Here is a 20607-nt window from a genome sequence, read left to right on the forward strand (position 1 = left end):
AGATGCCACCATGGCGTTTGATACCATAGAATGAGACATTCTCTTTGCCTTGTTAGCCCAAATGGGATTTGGACCCAAATTGATACACTGGATAAGGCTTCTGTATACACAATCCATTGCGCACGACGTTGTCAATAATCACAGCGCAGCCGCGTTTCCCCTTCACCGGGGCACGAGACATGGGTGTCCTTTGTCGCCATTGCTATTTGCTCTGATGTTAGAGCCACTTGCGGTTTGGGTTTGGGCAGATCTAGGGATACAGGGGATCAAATGAACGGCTGACCACGTGGACCGCATCTCGCTGTAAGCGTATGATATCCTCTTATATCTGGCATCCCCAGCGTGATATCTGCGTCGGGTGCTACACATTTTTCATCTTTTTGGGGCCCATTCTGGCTACAGGATAAATTGTTCTAAATCCCAAATGTTTGCACTATGGTGTACTTCCCCATCCAATCCTAGGGTCTATGAGATTCCGGTCGCCATGGGAGGTTTCCGATATTTGGGCATTTTTGTAACTTCTGATGTAGATCTCTTCTATGAACGTAACCTGCTCACACCTCACCAACGTTTAAAATCTGATGTTGCACACTGGTGATCTCTCCCACTTACTCTCTTACGGCGCGCATCCCTGTTTAAGATGCTTGCACTCCCTTGTTTCCTTTACGTGCTACAAAACACTCCCAATCCTATCCCAGACTTCTATTTCTCCTAAATTGATAGCGTATTGCGGGCCTCTCATGGGAAGACCGTACGCCACAAATCGCAATGTCTAAGCTCACAATGGGCTGGATTTGGCAAATGGGACACAATTGGGATCTCCACGGTGGGGGCCATGTGGGTGAAAGGAAAGCTAGCCTCATTCCCGAACCTCCAGACAAAGTACAATTGGCACAATCCGAGAGCTTTAGTTACCTGCAGATTAGTCATGCAATTGCATCAGCCCTGTCAAATGACACCCCTCTCCCCGACTCTTACCCCCTGGAGGACAGGTTATTACTGGACTCCATGGATCACAAGGCCATATCACTCACATATAAAAAACTGGTAAATAATCGTGTAGACCCAATGTTGAAAGTGAGGGTGGGCTGGGAAACTGACTTGGGCGGCATGGAGTATGACGACTGGCGAGACGCTCTGGTGTCCCCCAGGGAGGGGGCCATTCCAATACGCCTGCGACTCATTCAGTTGAAGATTCTCCATCGGGTCTATTTTGACGCAAAGCTCCTATTTAGATTGGGTAGGCTACCTGACCCCCTCTGTTTTTAAAATTGTAACCAAGTGGGTACCTTTCTGCACATTTTATGGTTTTGTCCCGAAATTCAGTATTATTGGGATAAGATTATCCGCCAACTTGAGAGGACATGTGACAAGGCCCTAAAGGTGACTCCGCAGCTCTGCTTTCTTAACATCTGGGGAGCGAATGATCTCTCCCAGGTAGAACAGAATTGGGTATCCATGGGGTTTATAATTGCGAAATGCAAAATGGCACAAAAATGGGGGGTGGGCACGGTCCCGCAATTGGGAGAATAGGCCAAAGACATGGACGCAGCCATGGTAGCCGGTGTTCAAGGGACGGGGTTGCCCTAGGAAGTGGGATCATAAATGGGGGAAGTGGAATAAATACAGAGGAGATATCTGCATCTCCCCTACAGTGCAGCTGCGGAGAGAACGTCAAACCTTGATGGCCCAGTTAACAGCAGAAATGGGGTCCCCACCTCCTCTTACTTAGCGGACGAATTCATGCCAGGTCTAGGTCATTCAATATGTCAAGTTATGTAACATTATTGTTTAATAACCTGTTTTGTAACTAGCTGACTTTGAATGGGGGCAGTGAACAACAACATTCCTCGCTTACCTCAGATGTGAAAGTTAACCTAACAGAATCATGGGAGAGAAATGCAATAATGTTTTTTATGTATGCCATTTACCAATGCAATGTTGTTGGAAAACAAATAAAAAGTTTAAAAAAAAGTGGGAGGACTTCGCCAAATGGAATTCAGGGAAATTAGCTAGATGTAGGATTAAAGTTAGACTCTAGTTTACAAATGGAGAACAGTTTTATCTTGTATATTGCATGGCAATGATGCTATAAGCCTCAGGGAGTCATTGACTTCCGATCGGTAATTCGTAAACAATAGAAAAGGAACAATATTAACTTTTAGGAACCCTCTATGTAAATCTTTTGCATTACAGCTCTTGTGCAATGAGTAGTTTCCACACTGGAGAAAAATTGAGGTAATCCAGAGTTAGCGTTGATGTTACTTGGTCTTTGAATTCATTTGTCATATCTCTTTATTGGACAATCGTTCACTCTACTGAAAACATTAAAGACACCTGTGCATGTGGCTTAAAAAATAAAATGTCATTTTTTGATCAGAGTTGGCAGAAAGTCCAGAATTTCCACAAAGACCGGAAACGCTTCTCATTCGTGAAAGCTTATCCCTTCTCAGATCCAGATTACAAAGCGTCAACTGGATCTGATCCTGATTCTGATGCTTCAAGTAACACATCTACTAGCAGCAATGGATCTAGCACCAGCAACATGAGACAGAGACAAAGAGGTGGTTATAAAACCCAGAACCAATGGCCCCAATTCACCCAGCCACTGTTCCAAGGACCATACAACCAGCAGCAACATTTCCCGATGTATGGCTGGCAGCCACCTTTCCAAGCACCACCCTTCCAACAGAATCCGTTTCGCCCTCCTTTTTTAGCCAGAGGCAGACGCGGGAGAGGAAGAAAAAACAAGCATTGGAAATGCAATAGGTCTCGCAATAACGCGAGTCTGAACTATTAGCATTGTAAATGATAATGCCCTTTATTTTTGCGTTCTGGTTTTTGGAACATAAATAAAAGGCTGTGTCATTTACAAGGCCTATAGCTTAAATTTGCGTTAAAACGAGACCTATTGCATTGCAATGGTGGTGGTGCTGCTGAGTTTTTTCTGAATCTGCACCCACAATCTGCACCCACAATCTGCACCCACAATCTGCACCCACAATCTGCACCCACAATCTGCACCCTGAATCTGCACCCTGAATCTGCACCCTGAATCTGCACCCTGAATCTGCACCCACAATCTGCACCCACAATCTGCACCCACAATCTGCACCCTGAATCTGCACCCTGAATCTGCACCCTGAATCTGCACCCACAATCTGCACCCTGAATCTGCACCCTGAATCTGCACCCTGAATCTGCACCCTGAATCTGGACCCTGAATCTTCACCCACAATCTGCACCCACAATCTGCACCCACAATCTGCACCCACAATCTGCACCTACAATCTGCACCCACAATCTGCACCCTGAATCTGCACCCTGAATCTGCACCCTGAATCTGCACCCACAATCTGCACCCTGAATCTGCACCCTGAATCTGCACCCTGAATCTGCACCCTGAATCTGCACCCACAATCTGCACCCACAATCTGCACCCTGAATCTGCACCCTGAATCTGCACCCACAATCTGCACCCACAATCTGCACCCACAATCTGCACCCACAATCTGCACTCTGAATCTGCACTCTGAATCTGCACTCTGAATCTGCACCCACAATCTGCACCCACAATCTGCACCCTGAATCTGCACTCTGAATCTGCATTCTGAATCTGCACTCTGAATCTGCACTCTGAATCTGCACCCACAATCTGCACCCACAATCTGCACCCACAATCTGCACCCACAATGTGTGAGTGGCGTTGCGTGGGTGAGTGGCGTTGCGTGGGTGAGTGGCGTTGCGTGGGTGAGTGGCGTTGCATGGCTGAGTGGCGTTGCGTGTGTGAGTGGCGTTGCGTGGCTGAGTGGCGTTGCGTTGCTGAGTGGCGTTGCATGGCTGAGTGGCGTTGCGTGGCTGAGTGGCGTTGCGTGTGTGAGTGGCGTTGCGTGTGTGAGTGGCGTTGCGTGTGTGAGTGGCGTTGCGTGTGTGAGTGTCGTTGCGTGTGTGAGTGGCGTTGCGTGTGTGAGTGGCGTTGCGCGTGTGAGTGGCGTTGCGTGTGTGAGTGGCGTTGCGCGTGTGAGTGGCATTGCGCGTGTGAGTGGCGTTGCGCGTGTGAGTGGCGTTGCGCGTGTGAGTGGCGTTGCGCGTGTGAGTGGCGTTGCGCGTGTGAGTGGCATTGCATGGCTGAGTGGCGTTGCGTGGCTGAGTGGCGTTGCGTGGCTGAGTGGCGTTGCGTGGCTGAGTGGCGTTGCGTGGCTGCGTGGCGTTGCGTGGCTGAGTGGCGTTGCGTGGCTGAGTGGCGTTGCGTGGGTGAGTGGCGTTGCGTGTGTGAGTGGCATTGCGTGTGTGAGTGGCGTTGCGTGTGTGAGTGGCGTTGCGTGTGTGAGTGGCGTTGCGTGTGTGAGTGGCGTTGCGTGTGTGAGTGACGTTGCGTGTGTGAGTGGCGTTGCGTGGGTGAGTTGTGTTGCGTGTGTGAGTGGTGTTGCTTGGGTGAGTGGCGTTGCGTGTATGAGTGGCGTTGCGTGGATGAGTGGGGTTGCGTGGATGAGTGGGGTTGCGTGGATGAGTGGCGTTGCGTGTGTGAGTGGTGTTGCTTGGGTGAGTGGCGTTGCGTGGGTGAGTGTGGTGTTGCGTGGATGATAGTGGGCTTGCGTGGGTGTGAGTGGCGTTGCGTGTCTGTAAGTGTTGCTGTGTGGGTGAAAGTGGCACAGAGCCTTTGATGTGGCCTGGCGCAGGAGAAATGCTGCTGCTGCTAATTAAATACAAGAGTGGCCGGGAAACACAAGTACGGCCGGCCACATAATTAGGGGAGGAGAAGCCGCACAGCACACGCTGGGAGAAGCCCTTTGATGTGCTGTGCGGCCGCGATGCGCGCTCTGTGCTGGGGGAGGGCCATTAGCCTGAACTCGCGGCAAGATCAAACGAAGGGTGGGAAAGACATTGAGGAACAGATGGCCATGAAAGTGTATGGGCCAAATGCGCGTGCCTGTACGTGCACTCGAAGAAAACGCCACGGAAAAAAGCAGTGGTTTGACAATCAGTTCGAGCACTTGAATTCTCCCCCATTTCCCATTGCTTCGCAATGGTAAAGGACGAGACCTAAAAACATGAATTACGTACAATGGGAGGAGGAGGACCTAGTCGGCAGCTACACCCAGAGCAAAGCGGGAACGAGCAATCAAAGGACCTAGTCAACAATCTATCCTCAAGACCTCTCTCTGAGACTGAAACAAGAGTCTTAAACAAAGGATTAGGTTTTGTCCCAAATGCACGGCTTGACAAATTCAAGCTTCATTGTGAATTAGCTGCTTTCTTTAGAAAACTGAGACTCAAAGCATTTTTTGAGAAACAAGGAGAACCAACCACTGCTGAGAATTCTAATGAAACTGGCCTTAGAATCAAGTCAACCTTTACACCACCCGCTCACGCAATCCCCGTTGAGATTATGACTTTTGAGCAAGCAGTATATAACGACATCGAAGAAATGACCGCTACGTCCCAATTTCAGAATATGAGCAGAGCAGAAAGTGATGCCCTCTCTGAACTCAATTCATGCGACACCCTTATAATAAAACCAGCCGACAAGGGTGGCGGCTTAGTTGTTATGGACAAAACCACTTATCGTGATGAATGTCTAAGACTCTTGAGTGTCACCAGGAACTATTGAATTTTGCAAACTGATCCTACCATGGAACTACAAGCAGAAATTCAAGAACTAGTTGAAACAGCGGAAATATCAGGCAAAATTTCAAAACAAGAAGCTGACGACCTATGCAAATCTGAAAAGAAAATACCGTACTTCTACATTCTACCGAAGATGCATAAAGGAAAGATCCCACCTCCAGGTAGACCCATTGTGTCGGGCATTGGCTCTCTCCTGGAACCTTTATCTAGGTTCTGCGATTTTTTCCTAAAAACTATTGTTCAGTCAACTTCCACATATCTACAGGATACTAAGAGTTTACTTAGATTGCTACAGGACATTACAGTAGATGACAACACCATCCTACTAAACTTTCACATAGAAAGCTTGTACACAAGCATACCTCAGGATGACACTATAACAGTTTTGGAACAAACTCTAAACAATAGCCCGTGGACTTTCAATACCCCCAAGGCATTCATATTGGAATGCGCCAAACTGGCTTTAAAACGCAATTACTTTGAATTCGAAGGCTCTCTCTATCTACAAACAGGCGGAACATCCATGGGGAGTATTTTTGCCCCCAGTGTGGCTGGTCTTTATGTCTTTGACTTTGAGCAAAAATGTATCCTCAATAACCAAAACCCCTTTTTGAACCACCTATGTTTCTAGAAACGGTACATAGACAACGTCCTGGCAATCTGGAATGGACCCCTGCACACCCTACGAGAATTTATTTCCTGGATCAACACGTGTGACCATAACCTGAGATTTACCAATTGCTTTGACAGACAAAAGATGATATTCTTAGATATCATCATCACCAAGGAGAATGATCAACTGATATCTAAAACACACTATAAACCAACCGCAAATAATAAGTTATTGAGATTTGAGAGTTTCCATCCGTGACCCTTAAGGGAAAATCTCCCTTATGGGCAGTATCTCCGACTACGTCGAAACTGTAGCAAGCTCAAAGACTACAAAGAACAAGCGGCTGACTTGACTAACAAACTGGTAGCAAGAGGCTACCCTACAAAAATTGTTCACAAATGCCAAAAACGAGCAAGAAACCAGCCAAAGGAAGCACTACTGGAAAACAAAACTACCGCTGATGACACAATACCACTGACCTGTGTAACAACCTTTAACGCCATTTCAAACCTAATGAGCAGGAGTGTAAACAAACACTGCGCCATACTTAACACCGGCAATCTAAATTGGGAGAAACCCCTTTTCTCCTTCAGGAAATCACATAGATTAAAGGACACCCTGGTAAACACAAGACCAAAAGCATCCGAAAGAACTATCGAGAGGTCCATCACTAGCGCCTGGGGATTACCAGGGGTCATTGGACACTTCCGTTGTGGTAACTGCAGTGTGTGCCATCTAACCAATAACACCAAAACATTGAATCTGGAAGGAGGCAAAGTCTGGAAACAATAGTCACGCACCAATTGCAATAGTAGCAATGTGATCTACCTTATTAAATGCCCTTGCGAAAAATCCTATGTCGGAATGACAACCAGGAAGGTGAAACTACGCATCAGCGAACATCGTAGTACCATTCGTTGTAAAAAAAGTGCCACCAGATTAACCGATCATTTCCTGGAAGCACACCATACCCCCAATGATATGGTATGGACTGTAATTGAACAGGTGAAACCAGGCCCTAACTTACAGAGTCACCTTTTTGAAAAAGAACAGCGCTGGGTCCACCGGCTATCCACGCATGTCTCAGGCCTCAATGACAATATACCGTGGGCCTCTGTACTTTAATTCAAAGCCATTCTGACTCTGGTTCTACTGGTTATGTCAGCCTCTTGCCTTCTGAGAATTATAGCCAATTGTACACTTTCCCTTTCCCCACCCTGGCAGCCAACAGTCTGTCCAGACAGGCCATCCCTTTACCTTTGCCCCAGGGAAACGCCTTTTCACTGTATTTTTGTTCCCCTGAGTTCAATATTCACTCAGCATGTCATTGTTTTATCGGAACCTTCAATCCGGCATCCATCTGCCTTTCCGGTCTTTTCTTCATTCCTTCCCTGCCACAGGCGAGTCAACACCACCTTATGTGGCTTTCTGTTGCACTTGACTTTACCTGGCCCCAGGTGTCCCCTTTGCAGTGTAACTTTAAGTTTTTTAATACCATTATGACCCTGGGCTTGCTTGACACCAGTGCAGCTTTCTGCAATTTACCAACGGAGGATTCTAACTCTCTTGCCTCCCGCCCATCACGTGCGCCGACGAGCCACGCCCAGACTCGGAAGCTATAGTTAGCGATCGGCCCCTTGCCACTCTAGCGGTGTGAGTTGTAGGTTACTGACCTAGCTAGAATCGGCGAAACTGTAAGTACCTATCCCGCTGCCATTGCAGCGCGGAAACCCTCCTTTGATTAAAATTCCTTTTCAGATTCGCCGATACTCGGCACCCGGACAAAATCTTCTTATCTCCTTATTGCAGAATATGTTTCCTAGCTGATTATTTCCACCCACCGCCCCGAAGCCTAAAAAGACCCACAGTAGGAGCAAGCTTACTCCTTTTGTTAGCCATCTTGTTTGTAATGTCTGTTTATGTTTGTCGGTGTACTTCAACTTTAAATGCATGTATCTAAGCGCTTAGCTCACGAGTATTGTTGTGAGTTTTTACAGTCATCCCATCTTAACTATTGGAATGTGAGTGACTTCATGAGTAATTGAACCTATCACCACCATTCACACACTTATTGATCTGTGTGCCAGAGTGAGCGAATTATAGCTATATTCATAGCTCCTTGTACCGGGCCACATACTAAGTATCGGTACCATACTGGTGAATACTATTATGTATTACCCCACACACATCACTAACTAGGTGGTATGTTGAGAATGGGATGCTTCAGAGAATGGTGTGGGAGCAGTACTCACAGTTGAATGACAAGGGATTGGACCAACCCAGAGCTTGCATCAACAGGAGGCTGCTTCCCTAGGAACAGAGGAGGTGTGCAATTAAAAGAGAAGCTTTTTCTGTGGTCTGTGAGCTGAAGAAGCTAAGAACCTGCTTGTTTGGAACTCACTTAAGGGTTCAGATAGACCAAGGGCCCCTCATATGGTTGATGAAAATGATGGGTGAGAACCCACAACTGTTGAGGTGGTACATTTCCCTACAAGAAATGGACTTTACGGTGGAACACCGCCCTGCTACAGAACACAGCAATGCTGATGGTCTGTGTGAGAAGCTGGCATGGTATGTGATGTCCACTGATGTGATTAGGCCCCTTGCACTAGTCCAGACAACCCTTATGGTGATTTAAGAGGTATTAGACCTTAGAAAGCTCTCTAAGTGGTAGCTGTGGAGAGCAGCCTTCGGGCTTAGTCTTGAAGGAGTGCAAAGCAGCTTGCTTTACCAGAATGCAATCTTATAGTATAGATTAAGCGAAATGAACAACACCAAGTATTTATAAAAATATGTACTAATTATTGAATACTCTCTAGTACGTTCCAGGATCTCCAACACAGAGATAAACACAATGCACACAATACTTTAGCAAAGAAACACAGTAAATAGCACTAGTACACAGCTGGCCGGGGGGCTGGGCGGGTGGGACCAATCGATATACTAAGAAAGTGGTATAAGAACCACAACTTGAGTCAGGATGATGTCAAGAGGATGTATAATTACTGTGAACCCACAGAACCACCCATGGTAAGTAGATAGGGACTGCACGAGAGCGTGTGCAGTGTGAGAACACGACTGCGTGCTTCGTACAAGTGTATGTGCAAGTCGCAATTGGATTTTCAAAGATTAAGGACCCTTCCCAGTGGACCCTGAAGAAACCCAGTGGAAGACAGAAGGTTGGAGAGCCACCCCACCCATAGATACCCTAGTACCCGCGTTACCTACACCAGGGAAGCCGGGTGCATAGGGATGAAGTGGTGTCAGAAACACCGTCAAAACCAATGGAGGACTTCAGGAAAGTGCCGCTGCTGGAAGAGGAGAAAGTGTCCGTGGGAATAAAAACGGACATTCTTGAAGAAGAGTACCTGATAGCAGATGGGACGGAGTCTACATCTCTTAGGAGTAACCAGGAGACTTGGAAGACAAATGCCCTCCGATGTTGGATGCTTCAGAGATGATGGTGACCTTGACTCTGCAGCTGTGGGTACCAGGCGATGCTGAGAACGACCAGGAGCCGTATACAAGCTGTCCCACGAAGGAAGTCAAGAAGGTGCAAAGCTGGGACCAACAAAGTCCAGGAGGCTCACCAAAAGCAGGGGAGTCAGGTCAGACCCCGAGCAATCAGGGAAGCCCAAAGAAGACATAGATGACCCTCCAGAGGACCCACAGGCCGAAGGCACTGGAGTCGCAGGAGTACCTTGGACAGCTTACCAAAGCAGCAGGCTACGGTGCGCATGATGTGATGTGGCTGAAGATCTTAGTGGAAAAAGTTTCCAGAGTTTGGGGCTAATTGGAGCACGATGCACTTGTTGCAAAGATTCGAACAAGCCTTTGCACTTGCAAATGTATGCAGTGCACAGGGGTACGGGTATTGCAGCCCCGACGAGGGATACTGGCCTCAAACTCAGTGAAAGGACAGCTCAGATATCAAGAGATGTACAGACCTACCACCTATGTTGTTGAATCCTTTGGAGTCTGCAGGAGCTCAGGATCAGCAGACCAGTCAGCAATGTTGAGGTGCCTGTGAATGCAGCGAAGTGACTCCTTCATTTCAAGGGAGATTCCTTAAAGAGTCTTGGATGATCCACAGGCCTTGGAGGGTTTCTGTATAAAGCATGGACACAGACGATGCAGCAGACAAGCAGGGGGACAAAGTCGGGCCCTTACAAAGTCCAGTGAAGTCCAGATTGTCCAGACGGTCGAAGTTGATGTGGTATTGGAATTGAATCTTGTCCCACGACGAATCTAGGAACCTACACTCAGGTAAGCCTTCAAGTACCCTAGTGAGAGGGTTAGGACGATTCAGGGGACCCTCCAGGAGAGGGTCTGGACAGGGGAGAGTTTACTCCCATGTTCTTTGTCCAGTTTCACGCCTGAGCGGGAGCCAATGGCTCCCAAGACTGGTTTGAACTGGACTATGCACAGGGACACAAAATGTGCCTCTCATGCAGTCTTTCTGGTGCTGGCAAGCACACCCACCCAGCCCTAATACACAAAATCCTGTCAGGTAGGTGGTCACCCCACCCTGTGACAGGAAGCCTATTGTTCCACCTTCCTGTGCGCAAGCTTGACTCAGCAGTAGGAGGGCAGAAATATGTCTCTGGTCTTCAGCAACAACTTTTTTTGCTGTCCAGGACTAGAAGGCTGGTACCAGGAACCCTGAGAGCCTAACGGAGGGCTTTCCCAGTGCTTGGTCTTAGCCCCACAACAATTATTGGGTCACAGTATGATTCCAACATGTTTAATACCAAATATGATAGGATTTGTTGCAGCCATTTTCGGATGATCATCTTGTAATTAAGCAGTGCCCCTCTATATAGTATATGGCTGCTTCACTGATAACACAGGAGAATGGACTCCGTAGGCTGCAGGGGTGTCCTGCTCATGCAGGGGCACCTTCTCACCTAGAACCAAGCACTTTGCTTTCAGGATTGTCGAGGCCTGCTATAGGGGTGACTTATAGGTTTTAAGTGCAGTGACCCTTAGATATAGTAAACCTATATCTTTAGTAACAGTGCAGGCACCAACTTACACAGGCTGCAATGGCAGGCCTGTTGATCCATTATGAATGGTCTCTCAAGGGTGACATAATACATGCTTCAGCCCATTGGTGGCCTTTGGGGTATCTGTGTCCTGGGTACATGAGTACCATATACTAGGGACTGACAAGGGTACCCTAGCATCCAATCGAGGATGTACCTCAGTACTGAACACAACAATTTAAAGAGAAAGCAGATAGACTGGGGTCCTGATTAGCATGATGCCAATCAGACTAGTCAAAATACAGCTTAGCACCAGGCAAAAAGTGGGAGTAAACATGCAGAAGGATCCTACCTTCCTACAGTCTGTCCGGAGACTTCCCTCTTAGTGATGAGAACTCCCAAGAGGGTGGGTAGTTCTCCACACTTTTCAGCTGGAGGGGACACGTGTTAGATATAGTATCTTTGGTGTGATTTCCCCAGACTTTTTGCCTCTGACTCCTGCATTTTTGATGCTGTGCTTGATTTTGTTTTTGTTGGCTTAGATGCTTTAGCTGGCACTTTGCTACTGCCGATCAGTGTCAAATTGCAAGTGCTCCCTATATAAATTGACATTACAATGGGTTCTCCCTGATTGTCTTATTTGATTTACTGGTAAGTACCTAGTAAAGTAAACTGAGTTTGGCAGGGCATGTAAATCAAATGCTACCAGTGGGCCTGCAGTACCGACTGTGACACCCAGATAATTAGCCCTGCAAATGTAACTCAGACCTGCCACTGCAGTGTCTGCACACAGTTTTGAGCTGCCATGTCCACCTGGCAAGTATACACTTGCCAGGCCCTAACCTTCCCTTTTCTTACATGTTAAGATAACCCTCAGGTAGGCCCAAGGTACCCCCATGGGTGCAGTGTATGTGAAAGGTAGGACATGTACTGGTGTGTGTGACATGTCCTTATAGTGAAATACAGTATATATTTTTTCACTATTGAAAGGCTATCTGCCCCATAGGATAACATGGGTGATACTTAATTAACATTTTACAAGTATAACTTCCCATTGGGACAAGATGGAGAGGTGAAGTTTAGGATCTCTGAACTCAGTGTTTAACAATATATTGTTTAGTAAAGATGGTTTCTAACTTGTGTGTTTGAAAATGCCACACTTCTCAGGGACACAAAGACTACACCCCCAGCTCCTCTGAACTCCAATGTTGGGAGTTCTGACCGGCCAAAAGGTGCCTATTTAAGTTTTGGGCCTCTGGAGATTGTTCCTGCATTTGGGATCTGGAAGAAACTAAAAGCAATCTCTGAAACTGTCAGCAATGCTGCTGTGATGCTGCGACCTGCACCGAGGCCAGGGGCACCCTTCGTGAACTGCACGATGCACCGCCCAGCCTACAGCACAGCTCCGACGCCCTACGATACCCTTCAACACATGCTGACGCCTGCAGTTATTGGCATTCCCTACGCCAGCGCTCATACCTACTTCATCATTGCCAGCCCCTGCATCCTGTTATCACGGCGCTGATAACCATCAAGGGTGACTCCACAAACTCGCCGACTTCACATTGCCTACACCGAAATTGACGTCTCACCACCGACGCAACTGACTTCCCCTGCCCTGGATTTGACAAGTCGCCTCCTCACAGACACGATGCCTCACTTCCCCCGTATTAGCCGGCTTAAACCTCGGCACCAACGCCTCACTTCCACAACGCAGTGCAATGTCAGAGACTTCCTTTTTCAAGGTACTGTTTGTCTGGGAGCCCGTATGACTCCATTCCCAACATCTAAACTGGTGTGGGTTATCACTGTATTACTGTGTATTTTCAGTACAAATACTTTACACATTGCCTTTGGGATAGGTCTCTCTACTCGTGCCAAGCTACCAAGCGGGTGAGCAGGGGTGATCTAAAGTGTGTATTCTCCCTTACCCTGACTAGAAGCAAGGGTCCCTACTTGGACAAAAATACCTACCTCTGCCAGCTAGAGACCCACAGTTCTAACAGTGATCTTGTTTCATTAAAAGGTAACTGCTGCAAATATGTGAGTTCAACAATTCAACCACTGTTTGCATTGGAGATCAGTGAAAAGATCCCAGTTCAAAACGATGGCAACAATGTGAATTTGGGATATCCTGGACTCAAAATATAATTTGAGCAAGCTTTTTCATCACTTACAGAATACCACGCGCTGCAACCAAGAAGGTGCCTACGGCCAACGTTGGTGAGTTTGTTTCTCAGACTATGCATTGGAAATAATGCCTGGACTCCCATAGTCTGGTTTTCATAAGTGAAAATGGAACCAGTTTTATACTAAATGCCTGATTCGTAGGAGGACAGTTATGGTGGAGCAACCAAAACAGTAGTTCTTTGTCCTCTGAAAGATTTTGTTTGGAGCTGCTCGAAGAAAAATGTTCTATCAAAGAGGCACCTCTTTAACTGCCATTGTATCCACGATGGTGCTGTGTCTATGCTGATAGAAGTGGCAAAGGAGTCTCCACGGAATTTAACGTAACTGGTCCGTCACAGGGTCTGGTGGAGTCTACTCCTTGATTGACCATCATGCAAAACAAAATGAAGTAGACTTTTAAATAAGGTCAACCGTGGTAAGTATGTGAAAATAATAAGCAACAGACCAAGTCCAAAATGAATTTTAGATCTTCCTTTCCAACATTGGAAGAACAACCCTGAAATATTGTCAACTTTTTGAGTACATGGTGTTAACTTGTGGGTCTCATCGAGATGTACACCATTTATCTTTGAATTTGTTTTGTAAATATGTAGATAAATTCATCAAGCAGGGGAAGTCTGCAATGTATACACTGTATATTGCAGTGTACACACTGCATCTAACAGTGGGTGATGGCTTTCAAGTTTAGACAAATGTGATCAAACCACCTATTGAATAAAGTGGGCTATTCACCATTGGTTACTAATAGCCTAATCTGGAGACAGGTGTTGTTACTCTTTTGATTAACTAATACCACTGGTTCCCAGAGAGAGGGAGACAGCAGCTCTTTCTCATGCACTGAACATGCAGTGAACAAGCAGGAAATATGCCTCAAGATAGGAGAGGCACCAAGGATTCAAAACAAGCAGACCCTCTTATTTGATGTGTACTGACGGGGAACATCCTTTACAACGCAACTTTTACAACGCACTACCATTACGACGCAACTTTTACAACGTATGTCATTACAACGCATTGCGCTGGGGGGTGCTCTAGGATAGGGAATAGATTTAATTTACTATCCAACACCTTCCCATCTATCCATGGGGACTGGAGTTGGAATAGTAAATTAAACTATTCACTATCCAGCACCCCTTAGCGCTATGGGTTGTAACAGCATGCGTTGTAAAAACTGCGATGTAAAGGTAGGCGTTGTAAAAGTATGCGTTGTAACGTCATACATCCGTACTGACTGGTTCTATCATTCTGTGATCCCTGAGATGCACTCTAACTCTGTTCATTTAATAATGGGTATAGCTATTTATGGTGATGTTTTACCGTATATGGTTTTCTGCCTCTTAATTTTCTGTGTATGCACTTTTATGGTCTATGCTGACCGAAATAAAGTTTGTTGGATTGGATTAGCCTGTCCATCAGTGAATGATAAAATAATGGCCCCATCAACCAGTGATTTGTTCAACACTGTACACAATTACAGACCAAGTACAAGCCAAGGCCGTGAAAATTCAGGAATGGAATTAAGACGTTTGATTGCTATTCCCCTGTAAGACCAAGGAACAGGGTCTGTACACGGTGTCTCTGAGACTAATTAGCTGTGAAAGGAATCTAACAGAGCTGGGGTTTAGTTCACCAGGCCAGAGCTTTGCACCAGGCTGGCACATAACAAGTTATCTGACTGGACCGTAGAAAGCCAACTAATATGAAGAACTAGGAGACTCCAGTCAGCTGCTCAAGATAAGGAAACTTGCTGCACATCAACAAGGGAGACACTGGAAGCTCGTTTCTTTCATTACAGGCAAGATTGCTTTGCCCCTGGCTCTCCCCTGTACTGTGGGAACCTGTGGGGGTTTCCAGTTACCATCAGTAGCTGGAGAAGAATGCCCTTTTGAGGAGCATACCATGTTAACCATAGCTCTTTGCTCCAGGACTTGCTTAGCCTCCAGATTTGCCCTTTCTTGTCCTGCATTAGTAGCAAGCAGCACTGTCCACTTGGGTGTCATGCTATTAGAAGCTCTAGTCTGTGACCAGTGGGCTCTGTGGACATCTGAGGGTATCAGGGCATACAGGCACCATGGCCATCCATTACTTTGTTGATTAAAGAAAAGTCTGGCTAATGTTCAAGCGTGATATGGGGTCCACTTAACTGCTCCTCACTGTGGAATTTCCTGGAGGTCAGTAAAGGTGGTGGTGCTGTTATTTTCACTGAACATTAAAAGTCCATCCACCACAGAAGAAGACCAAGGGTATCTTATATTTTTAGTCCATATGTTGCCCCTTCATATTGGAAAAGAGAACACGTTTTACTTTATTCTGCCTCCATATAGTTAAATGGCTAGTTACCAGCTTTACATTGTCACATCACCTCAGAACTATGCATTGAACCAATAAAGCTGGTGTGCCGTTGTGCATATACTACTCTTTATTAAGGGCTACTAACGTCATAGTAGACCAGAATTAGCAGCTGTTGGTGACAGCAACAGTTTCCCTTTTCCTGTGTGGCATTTGAGATCAGGAATAGCAAGGGGTGGTAGAAGCAGGAACAGTCGGTAAACCATGTTCTAAGAGCCCTGTTTATTTTCTACTATCACTGTTCTTTTACTGGTCCCTACACTCAACAACAAAGAAGAACCTGAGGGGCTAAGGAAAGGGATTAAACCCGAGGTCATCTAAAGGGTGAATGGTAGTTAACATGCCTCTGGCACTTTGGTGAACTGAGGTCACTTTGGACTGGAGCAGAAGTCATGCAGGAAACAGTGCGTTTCCAAACGTTGATGTATTTCACATCTGGATGATCTCTGAGAAAGTTAAGCACTCTCTGATGAGATCACTGGTATGATTCCCTGCAGGGATGCCTGGCTTAATCCTTCCGAGGTTGTTGTGTGCATACCTCGTTTGTGTACTGATCTATTTGCAACTCAGAAATACATGGAGCGAGAGTTATCTCCTTAAACCCTTTGGCGCGGCCGCGATTCTGCGCCTGTGCGGCAGTTTTATTGAGTGGGCGGGTTCATGACGGCCCCCAGCCGTCATCAGCACATGCCCACCGTGATGCATGACGGCTGGCGGCCGTCATCAGCATGGAAGGGGTTAATGGAGCCATCACCCTCCATCCCCCAGCGCCTTGAGACTCTCATGGATGAGTATTTGTGCTCTACCAACCATGATTGATTAATTGATTGCTTACTGTCCTCTTGGCTTTGGACTCCCTGAATCCTTCTGACCTTGGACAGCCTCACTGGTTTCACGGAGGCCTCTTCATTAACTCCTTTGCTGTAGTTTGTTTAGATGTGTTTGTTACTCTGCCAGTGAATGGGATGAGGACACTGGGGCACTGAGGCAGTACGAGATGGGGTCCGAGTGTAAGGGAGGTACAAAGAAACATAGGGGAAGTGATATGTTTGGAACAGTGTTTCTGGCGTCCTGAGTGTTATTTTAAGCATTTAGGGGTATATTTACAAGGGCTGTATCTCCGCTTTTTTGGCTTACAAATCCAAAAAAGCGGAGATAAAACCAGCGCCCTATTTACAAGAGGGTGCTAACATGTGTAATCGCATGTTAGCACCCTTTCCCCAACGCCTCCCTTTGCATCTCCAATGAGATGCAAAGTGGGCGTTACTGGGCGTACCCCAGATGGACTACTTTGCAAATATCGCTGATGTTTACATTGCGATATTTACAAGGCAGCCCACATGATTTTAGCACACATTAGATTTTGGCGAAAACGGCTGTTTTCGCCAAAATCTAACCTCTGCTAAAATACTTACTTAGCCATCCCTAACATAGGGGCTGGATTATGCTGATACGACCCTGTGGAAAACCAGCGACGTTCCCTGGAAAAGGGTGGTGACCTCACTATCTCTGGATTGTTTATGGCCCTGCAGTAATGCATTGTTAATTACGTGCTACCAGGGCGATAAATTCCATAGATAGCCTGTGATAATATAATTATCGCTAAGCATGGCCAGCGTTGTTGATATGCCCCCCAGTTGTTTAGTTCTAAACCTGTGACTCATTATAGTCAGAGTTGTAGTTGTGGTGCTTAGACACAGTGACTTTAAACATTTCGGCCCAAACACAGCAGGATGCCTCATTAATTTGAGCTTCTCCAGTCATATACGCACCACTATTACTGCTGGAGCGGGGCTCCCCATTTGAAAAGAAAAAATACAATTTAAATTTCACTTTTATTCTTCTAAACATCACTGCAATCCAGGTTAATGGCAATATACACCGCTTGTTTTCAGTCAATGTCCCTTATGGCTATTCTAAAACGTCTATCAACAAAAGGGAGGAACCAGAAACGGACTATATTTAGCGGGGTCCAGTGTACATGTCCGGGAGAACAGTAACACGAGAAGGGTACAAAGTTCCCCGAGTGAGGTGAGAGTGTGAATGTAGCGTAGAGAAGGAAAAGGAAAAGAGGGCGGGGAATTACCCTTTTTGGAACTAAAACCCTCACACACCTAGCAAGCTAGGTGTCATGCTTCATCATATGGGTTTTGCTCCTCGTCAGACTGGTGCTGCAATGTCTGACGGGCACCCGCGAAGGGGCTCTTTATCGGAGATCTTCTGTTCCAGCCATATGGTGCATGCGTGTGAGAGGGCAAGTGAATGTGTAGTCGTGAAGTGAGAGTGATTTAAAAAAGGTTAGGCAATCCACAGGGAACTTTATTAGTGTGGTTGACTCCCTTGGTTAAAAGGTGGGAGGGGAGATAGGTGCTGTGATAAGGTTCACAGTGAGAAATCTACAACCCTCTGGTCAGGTCAACATGTTTCTTGCATTCATTGCAATTCTTCAGGACCTAAGTGCTCAGTACTACACAGTGAATGTTTAAAATACAACCTTATGTCTTGAGGTCAGTAGAAAAGGAGGCCGAATGGTCCTGCCCTTAGACGAGCGACGAGCGACCCTAAGACAATCCCTAAGGTGCCCCGCAGTCTGCTCCCATGGGACCTGCACCTTTGAGTAAGGTACCCAAGCGACGTGCGGTCTCTGCCGTCAGCACCTACCCCCGCGCAAAGTCTGGTCAGGACACTCTCACCCCACTCGGGGAACTTTGTACCCTCCTTGTGTTACTATTCTAAAATGTCGTCATGCATAATGGTAGCCATGGGAAAGCACTTTCACACGAGTAAACTCAGCAAATAAAGCAGCACGAAAACCGAGAGAGTAAAATAGTTTTTGGATAATGATAAGATTAACATTTCCGAAAAGCCTGAGCTCTGGTCAGATTACAAGACAGCACACAGTCTACCACAGAAATCCAAAACACCCAGCACAAAATTGATGAGCTCGGGGGGCAGCGCTCCATGTGCAGTCGCTTGATCCTTCTGGAACCATCCAGACTCACGAAGGAAAGAAATTATACACAATCCTTCCCAGGAAACGTACCAAGAATCAGGAACTTCCTCTCACCAGAAAAACGAGCTATCTATCCTTCATGGCCATTTTATAGAGAAATGTGAAAGCAATTCTTCTTGCGCACTACCTTAGTCTTTATTCCCCATTGACCACATGGTCATCCTCAGACGGACAAATCTGATGTAGTCACTCACTGTGCCATTGCTTCTCCATATCGTCAGTCATAAGCTAAGGCTTATGCCATCCTATGTTACCTGTACATATTGTAAGTAAGCAACAGCTTTAAGTTGAGATTTTACTCAAGATTTCTGGATTAGTAACTACTACCTGTACATATTGTTAGGAAATTCACTTTTAAGTGTTATTCATAATCTTTGTCACAGTAACCTGTGAGAGAGCGCAAACTGATAAATGTATGAGTACATCACACTTACCTATAGAGAGCATAATTCATGAAGAGAAATGCCATGAGTGCTAATAGTATCGGAAATTATATTCTAAATGTATAGCTAATATAGAGATTTAAGTAGAAGTGGAATTAATACAGAAATGTGTGACATTATATGATTTTATTAGACGTGATTATTTTGAATCCATGTCGTGAAGCTGTTACAACATAAGATGGTATGCGGTAAAACGCAGAACGTGGTAGGCCTCAGGGCCAGAGCTGGAGCTAAAAGGGAAGGTGTTTCTTTTCACGACACAGATTGTTTAACGTTTTTGGTCATTGCATTAATGGGCCATGATTTGGAGTAATGTTTTCCAAATAATAGAATAAGAGTTTTAACATGCTTTAATTAAATGAAGAAATTGAATGCTATAATCATAATGTGAAATATTGTAGGCCTGAAATGTTTTAGCATTGATTTACACGTACATGTCTGGGCTGAGAAATGTTGCAAGCCTTTTTTAGAAGTCTATGAGAGTTGGGTTCTTGGCGGCAGATATCTGTCTGCAACAGGAAAGGGGGATCCAATTATAAGTGAATGAATAGAGGCCTGTTCAGTAGACGGCCCAGACATGGAGGAGGGTTCTGGAATGTTTAAGGGGTATCAGCGGGCCGGAGAAGAGACTGAGAAGCAAGGTCAACTCTAACGTCTGAGGCCCAATACAAAGCATCATGGAAAAAGCCTGAAGTTGCACCACGTGAGAGGCGTTTCGCAAGGGGCGTCTCAAATGTTGTTGACTGTTTTGTATTAGGGACAGCACCCCTGGGTGGAGTTAGAGCAGAGACCTGAGGACCCTTTAGAGAGCGGATGGGTAGGCAGTGAGGGGTCATGACTGGAGAACTTTAGGTTTTCACCAAGAGACTTAGAGTGGGTGACTTCCCTTGGGGGTCATTCATTGCTGACACCTTTGTTAGGTTGGGATTTGGTTAAGTAGGGATACCATCTAGAACAGGGTAGGGACGCCTAACCTGTGTTTGTTTTCCTCCAACCTAAATGAAGGAGAGATATGCGTCTATGCTGATAGCTTTGCTATTTTTAGAACTTGTGTTAGTGATTTCTGTTGCTCGTCTGAGGGCTTTTCGAGAGCACATGTATGTAATTGGACCTGTGTATCTCGTGAATCTCATTCTGAGATGCTTGTATTTGCAGCTCATTATATCTTTACAATAAACTTTTGAAAACTAGAAGTTGTCCGTGATCTTTGAGAGTAGAGTCCTTTCTTGGGTGAACTAACTTGGAGATAGGTGTACTGTTTCCTTCCAAGACAGGCAATAAAGGTTCAGTCGACCAGATCGAGGTTTGGATCAATAGATATAAGGTATCGATCAAAATCTCGCCCTTTCAGTTGGTAGCTATAGAGGATGGTTGCCTTCTTGAGGA

This window comes from Lissotriton helveticus, chromosome 3_2 (assembly GCF_964261635.1).
Source record: "Lissotriton helveticus chromosome 3_2, aLisHel1.1, whole genome shotgun sequence".
NCBI lineage: Eukaryota > Metazoa > Chordata > Amphibia > Caudata > Salamandridae > Lissotriton > Lissotriton helveticus.